This window comes from Canis aureus, chromosome 21 (assembly GCF_053574225.1).
Source record: "Canis aureus isolate CA01 chromosome 21, VMU_Caureus_v.1.0, whole genome shotgun sequence".
NCBI classification, from domain to species: Eukaryota; Metazoa; Chordata; class Mammalia; order Carnivora; family Canidae; genus Canis; species Canis aureus.
The window spans coordinates 10,590,590-10,598,072 of record NC_135631.1 but is presented as its reverse complement, the minus strand read 5'-3'; the positions used below and the strand labels follow the sequence as shown (position 1 = coordinate 10,598,072).

Sequence of the window (7,483 nt, the reverse complement as noted above, 5' to 3'; positions counted from 1 at the left end):
TGGGGCCGTGAGCCATTCACTGGAGGCAGGTGCTTTCAGAAAGCTCCCGAACAGCTCGGGGTCTGGCTCTCGTCCCAGGTGGGAAGCCCCCAAGAACCTGGGCTTGCTGGATGCAAGTTCAGGGAGATGCCCGGGTGCACGCTGGCTGGTCCACTTCCCTGGGCCCCGCCTGTCAGCTGTGACGTTCCCTGGGGAAGGGTGAGTAGGGCTTCACCCCCTGAGGCTTGGCCCCGCTGATCACCATCAGATCAAAGGACCAGAAACCATGGCTTTGGGGTGCGTCAGGGAAAGATTGTGATGTGGCAGCTATGCCCCAGCCTGGCAAGCTGCTGCAACCTGTCTGAGGGTGGGCCTGGCAGCCGTGGCGGGTGCTGGGCTGTGTGGTCCACACAGGCAGATGGTGCAGACCAGGGGATCCCAGGCCTGGGAGGGGCCTTGCACACGAGGGACCTCAGGCCCACAGTGAGTCACCCCAAGATCAGTGGGCAGCAGAGATCCCAACAGGTCGGCCACCATCCCAGCAAGTGCCCCTCTTCTCTTTCCCACCAAGTGTTGTTCTGGGCACATCCCCACCCGGCCATCTGCAGCCCTTCCTCCCTCAGACCCCTCCTCCTGGAGCCACAGGTCCCTTACGCCTCCAGGGTTTCCTATCACATCCCCCAGGCTGGCTCCAGCTTCTCCTTGGCCCTTCCAGACCTCTGCTGGGGGTGGCAGCAGAGCCAGTGAGCCGGGGCTACAGGTGAGGGGCCCTTGCCCCTCTAGGCCCGGCCCCTCCTCCCCAAACTGCCTCTTCTGTAGTCCTGGGGCCACCCTGCTGGTCTCCCCATAACTGACCCTGCTCCGTCTGTACTTTTTTTTTTTAAGATTTTATTTATTTATTCATGAGAGACACACAGAGAGAGGCAGAGACATAGGCAGAGGGAGAAGCAGGCTCTGTGCAGGGAGTCCGACGTGGGACTCAATCCCGGGTCTCCAGGATCACACCCTGAGCTGAAGGCGGCGCTAAACCGCTGGGCCACCGGGCTGCCCTCCATCTGTACTTTCAACCTCTGCTGCACCTTGTTGGCTATTCCTGCCCCTGGGCCTGGATTTAGGGTGGGTGCTGCCATCAAGTGGACAGATGTCATATATGGGGCTGCAGGGGCGGGGGTCAGGTCAGGGAGCCCCCAGCAGGGGAAGCTGAAGCCTGAGCCTCTGGCTGCCACAGGCCCCGTGGAGCCGTGTTCCAGAGCAGGATGGTGTGTTCACTGTGTGGCCTCTCCTGGCCTCTTCACCTTCCTGTCCATTTTCGTTCCTGACCCTGTGCAGAGGCCTGGCAGGAGAGCCAGGAGAGCAGGCCTGGGGCTGGACGCCTCGCAGGATAGGCCTGCCCAACCCTCCCCTTCCACCAGGAGGGGCTCAGCTGCATGGTGCTGGGGAGGTACCTACACTGGACCCTTGCTGCCTCCTGTCCAGCCCCCGCAGTACTTCGGCTAGTGCCCCTACCCTCTGTTGAGGGGGGGAAGCTGTGCCACTTGTTCCCCTAGCTTCCAGGGCAGGGTCCAGAATCCACCGTCCACTCAGCTGTGGGCCAGCCGCCAGTGGCTACGGTAGTGTGCCCAGCAGCCCCTGGTTGGCCCCCAGCAGCCCCACACCTTGGCTGCGTGCCCCTCTGTGCTGGGCCCTAATTGCCAGCGGATGTTGAGTGAAAGGCAAACAGATAAGGTTGGCCAGGTGGGGTTTGGGGCTTGGGCCTGGGTGGCAGGCGGGATGAGGAACAGCACAAGTCAGGCTGGGCCGTTACCTGGACTGCCTCTGCCTTCCAAGGACGAGCAAGTATTTGCTTCCTGAGGGGGCTTTGCAGGTGTCTGGGGAGACCCAGGCCACTGTCCTTGTAACCCTAGGTGCAGGTGGCTGGGTGGTGGTGGCCGTCGGGGTAGAGCCAGGATGCCTGTGACCTCCGGGAGCCTGATGTTGCTGAGGGGGTGGTCACGAGGGGGCTTCTGGCTCTGGCCATGTCTGTGGACATTTGCTTCTCTCAGCCCTGCAGGCTGGGTGTGCTTGGAGCTCTTCCCGGCTGCAGCTGGTGCCTCCTTGCTGCACGCTCATGTGGGGAGAGGGACAGGAAGGAGATCTTACAGGGGCATGAACCCCTCACAGGTTCCCACCTTCACAACCCCATTACCTCCTAATTCCATTCCCTTTAGGTAAGAGCTTCAACCTACGAATTTGGGGGGATCACAAACAGGTGGCTCATAACAGCGTGGGGGCCTGGCAAGACTCCCAGAAGCACAAGTCAGGTGGTCTCTGAGGGCAGATGCAACTCTGAGCAGGAAGGGCCCTGAGCAGCCCAGGAAGGCTTCCTGGAGGAGGTGAGTAAAAGAGGAGCAGTCAGACCGGCACGGCCCGGAGCTGGGGCTGGGCCTGGAAGTGCCTGTATCAGTGTGGGAACTCAGGGGCTCTTTACTGGTGAAAGGGTGGGGGCCGTAAGAGAGTGTCCTGGCTCTGGAATGAGCTGGGAGAAATGGGTAAACTTAGGACCAAGACTTGGGAGAAGGGGAGGGGCCCTGCACAAAAGAGTGACACAGCAGTTCAGGCAGTGGCAGGCAGCAGGCGAGGGTGGGCAGGGCTGGGTCTGAAGGGTCCTGGAGCGGCTGGCACTGACCAGGTGTGGCCCACAGATGCTCAAGAAACAGGGCCAGTGCTGCCCTGGCTCACAATGGCCAGTTCTATGTGACTGGCCAAGGAGAACACAGAACACTCTATATGGGACTGGGTAGATTTCTAGAGCCACTCACACCAGGGGCCAGCCCAGGGGAGTCTCAGGGCCTGGACCTGCTGTCCAGCGGCCATGGTGTCGTGCTGGCTGCCTCTAGTGGTTGCCCAGCAAGTACCTGCAGCACCTGGGACTACTCATGGTGGCCAGCCTGCCTGCAAGAGGCAGCTGCTGTGGGCCCCTTAGCACATGGCACTTGATAGCCAAGGCCCTGAAAAAGCCTGAGTGGCAGGGAAGTTCCCTGGGGGTCAGAGGCTGTGGCCCTACCCAGTGTCAGGGGCTGGGGGCTGACACTGGCCTTGGGAGCAGCCGGTTCCATGGTCCTCTTCTGCTAAGGCAGCCCCCCATGACTGGGGGCTAGATGTTGGGCTGCTCCCTGGTTGAAGATCCCACCCACAGAGGTCCCTCTGACCCTAACTCTTCCCCCGACCTGAGCACCAGTGCAGGTGACAAGGATGGCGAGGCAAACTCACCCTCGGAGCCTGGTTTGGGGCACAGCACCTGCTGTGTCCCTGCTTTGCAGTTTCAGGTGGGACACTTGGTGTGGCAGGGCCGAGAGGACCCCACTGGTGGTGGCTGGACGCTGGCCCAAGGACACAAGACACTGGTGGGGGCCCCACACCGGCCCCACAGCATTGCCTTCTGTCTTTTCCAGGCTCAGAGCCGGGTCCCCGTGACCCCATGACCTTCAGAGTTGAACAATTTCTGGAACCGTGGGAGCCAAAGGCCCAGGTGGAGTCTCTCTTCTCCCAGTGGGTAAAAGCACGATTTCTGGGTGGAACTGTTATTTTGATTTTTGTTTTGCTTTTAGCAGTTCTATCAGGCATAACAGATTAAAAAAAAAAACCCACATGTATTTGAAAAAGTACAATTTAATGAGTTTTGACCCACGCACAAACCCCTGAAAGTATCACTGCCATCGGGACAGCAGCCCCCAGGGACACCTCCTCTGCCCACGGGGGTCCCATGCTCTCTGGAGACCCGTCCGCATCCGCAGTATGCACACCCGCCCTGTGTTCTGGACTTTGACACGGATAGAATCAGGCCACATGGACTGTGGTTGTCGCAGATTTTGTTCAGCATTTTGAGTGACGTCTGAGATTTCATCCACGTTGCTGCCCCATCAATACTTTGTTCAATTGTGTGGCCGAGCGGCGCTCCCTGGTGGGGGAGGCACGCCCCCTCTGCCTGCGCCCCTGTCTGCGCTATGCTCCCCTAGGGGATGTTTCCAGTTTGCGCTGCCGGGATCCTGTGCACACACATCGCGGTGAGTGCGTGCTCCCTTCTCTTGGGAAAGTGCCCAGGCGAGTGCGACCGGACCATATGGCTGGTGTCTTGCTGACTTTTTAGGGACCTGGCCGACTTCCCCAGAGCAGCTGAAGCATTCGCATCTCCCCATCCTACACCGCCCCCCCCCCCCCCCCAAGCACATGGCATCCTGAGCAGCAGGAGCATCCTGACAGGTGTATAGTGCTGTCTCGCACCTGTTATTTACCATCACGTGTCTTCTTTGACCAGGCGTCTGTTCACATCTTTTGCGCATTTTAAAATCAGATTATTTGGTTATGATTCAGTTTTGAGAGTTCTTGATCTATTCTGAACACTGGTCCTTCCCCAGGCATGGGGTTGGCAAAGATCTTTCTTCCAGTGTGGGGTGTGCCCTTATGTTATTTATTTTCTTTTTCTTTCTTTCTTTCTTTCTTTCTTTCTTTCTTTCTTTCTTTCTTTCTTTCTTTCTTTCTTTCTTTTTCTTTCTTTTCTTTCTCCTTCCTTCCTTCCTTCCTTCCTTCCTTCCTTCCTTCCTTCCTTCCTTCCTTCCTTCCTTTCTTTCTTTCTTTCTTTTCTTTCTTTCTTTCTTTCTTTCTTTCTCCTTCCTTCTTATCTATTTGAGAGAAAGCGTGGGAGAGGGCAGGAGGAGAGAGAGAAACACACCCCTCACTGCATGTGGAACGTGACGCAGGGCTCGATCCCATGACCACGAGATAGTGACCTGAGCTGAAACCTAGACCGATTGCGCCACTGGGCGCCCTGTGCCTGGTTATTGTTCATTGTTACCTCCCAGAGAGCAGCTGTTCTTAATCTTGACAAGGTCTAATTTACCAGTTTTTCTTTTATGGGTTGTGCTTCGTTGGTGTCATAGCCAGGAAATCACATTTTATTCACCTGTCATAATCGTCTTTGCTCTAAAACCTGCTTTGGTGTTCATAATTATTACTTGACCTTTCTTTCCATGTATTTGCATGTCTTTCTCTGTTTTATTTTGAGCGGCTCACATGTGCCGTTATATTTAAGGTCTTTCTTCAGGCAGCACATGGGGGCGTCTGGCTGTTTGATGCCTTTTCTCTGGGATTTCGGGTGGCTGTCCTTGGCACAGGCATGGAACCCGTGGCCACAGTCACCCTCTTGACACCAGTTCCCATTTCTTCCAGCTGTTCTTGTCCTGCCTTCTATTGGATTAATGAGGTGTTCCTTTGGGATTCAGTGTCCCCTTTGCTGCCTTGGGCACTATGATCTCAGTCCGGAGGTTTCGGTGGTCACTATGGGGCACACGGTGCTTGTCCTTCCTGTACCCCAGCCGCCCTTAGAAGGTGTTGCTGCCCCGCACACACGCCCGACCTCACACAGCTCCGGGTTGTCTGCTGTCACTGGAAGACTGCCGTCTGTGTGTGGACATCACAGGTTGGGTGTCTGCTCCTGGGACCAGGCAGCTGTGTGTGAGTGGCCTGCCTCTTGCCTTTGTTTTTGGAAGGTATTTCTCAGGATGTCAGCTCCTGTTTCCCAGTGCACATGCTTGTTTCTGGCAAAATCGCCAATTGTCGCATTGTACGTGTTCGTCTTCAGACAACACATTCCTGCCCTGGCTTCTGTTCGGGGTTTCTTTTAGTCCCTGCGTTTGAGCCGCGTGATGATTTGTCAGGGCATCCTTCTCGGGTGCTGTCCCTGGGGCAGGTGAGCGGTGCGCACCTGGGGGCTTCTGGCTTTCACGAACGTGGAGCAGAACCTGGTCATGGCCCCACGGCGTGTTTGCGGCCTGTGGCTGCAGAGCCGGCTGCACACGCGTGCTTGCGGGCTGCTTCCAGTGTAGCTGGGTCTCACTGCAGACCCACCAGGGTTTTCCTCAGTGGGTCTTACCTGCTGCTCACCCCTGGCTCACGTTCTGTCTCTAAGACTGTAATTTCTGCCTTTCTTACACTTTCTGTATCCCTGTGCAGCATGTTCATCCTTACAGCTTCTTTTTAAACACATGGGGTTCAGTGACAGTGACCATGCCGACACCCCTGCATGCTAATCCTACCTCCTGTGCCACCACCAGGCTGGCCTCCAGTGACTGATTTTTCTCTGTCATGCGTCAAATTGTTCGGTTCCTTTCCTGCCGGCTGCCCTTTGACTGGGTGTCAGCGGTGCTGGTGCACATCTCACCTTGTGGGGGCCGCGCATCTCTGTCTTCCTACAAATCTTGGGCTTGGAAACAGATTGGGCCTCTTGGGTGTTTCTTCTGTGAACTGTTAGCTGGGATTGGAAGAGCTCAGCCCCAGCAGGACCTGGCGGAGTGATCTTCCCACCGCGCTGCCATCCTGAGGGTTTTCAGCATCTCCCGGGGGGAGGGCGGGGTAGGGAGGCACAGGCACACCCCCACCTGCTGGCTCCCCTGTCCTCACCTGCATGCCTTGCCCAGTGACCGGAGGGGCCTCCTGCCCATGTCCACAGCCCTGCCCTCCAGCTGTGTGGCTCTCTGGGTGGCGGCTGAGCTCCTCCTGGTCCCCTCCCTGTGGCCTCCCCTTTCCTGGGATGGTGGCTCTCACCACCTGAGGTCCAGTGTCCTGACCACTGTTTCACATACTTCGTTCCACTTTCCAGCCTTGGGCAGGAGGGGGACCCAGTCTCTGTTGGAGGTGTAAGTCCTGGGACAACCAGGTGTCCCTGTGCCGGCTCTGGAAGCAGGAGTCCAGGTGTGGGCAGGGCTGCCTCCGTGCACGCCTCTCCCCCAGCTGCTGGCAGCCTGGCTTCTCTGGGGCTCCCTGGCTTGCAGCTGCACCCCTGCCTCCACCTCCGTGCTCACCTGCTCACCTTGCCTCTCCCTGCAAGCGAGTCTGACTCAAATCTCCCCATTCCATAAGGACACTGCCATATCAGGTGAAGCCCCCCCCTTCAATGAGCTCACCTGCAAGGGCCCCCTTCCCAAGTCGGGGCACATTCTGATGTCCCGGAGGTCAGGGTGTCCCTCTAGGAGTTTGGGGGGCAGGATTAAATCCCAGACATACACTTGTGTGTCCCACTACAGGCATTCCTCTGCTCTCTGGACTGTTTTCGGGGCTACATGGTGCGTCTTTTTCATCTTTCAGGGAGTGGGTGGGACAGACGGATCTCCTCCGCAGTGGGCTGTTGTCACTGAAGGAGAAGCTCTTTTCTAGAGACCCCATGGGCTGTTGCTGGGGGATCTGTGGGCTCCTGTCTTGCCTGAGAAGGGCCTGGGTCCCGGATACCCTCGATCCAGACCTGTGTCCCTCAGGCCCCCCTGAGCTTGCTGCTCACCTACCAGGGCACTGCTCCCTATCCCCACCTCTTCCTGGTATGACTGAGATTAATGTGGGCCCCCTGGGCTAGTCAACTCCAGCCCTTGGGCCCCCCGCAGCCTGCCGGACAAGGTGGCAATAACCCCTGATTCCGGCAATCTGCACTTCCTGGCCTGGGCCACACTCTGCTCCCTGCGTCCGAGGCCCGAGCCCT

General features: G+C 57.7%; 1 long non-coding RNA gene across 1 annotated transcript; it reads left to right on the top strand.

The window, feature by feature from the left end:
• Positions 1-306: 306 nt before the first annotated feature.
• On the top strand, positions 307-4,127 carry LOC144293217 (uncharacterized). Its single transcript, XR_013360638.1, has 3 exons — positions 307-1,095; positions 2,187-2,351; positions 3,411-4,127. It is a non-coding gene; the product is annotated as an uncharacterized LOC144293217 (long non-coding RNA).
• The last annotated feature ends 3,356 nt before the right edge of the window (positions 4,128-7,483 follow it).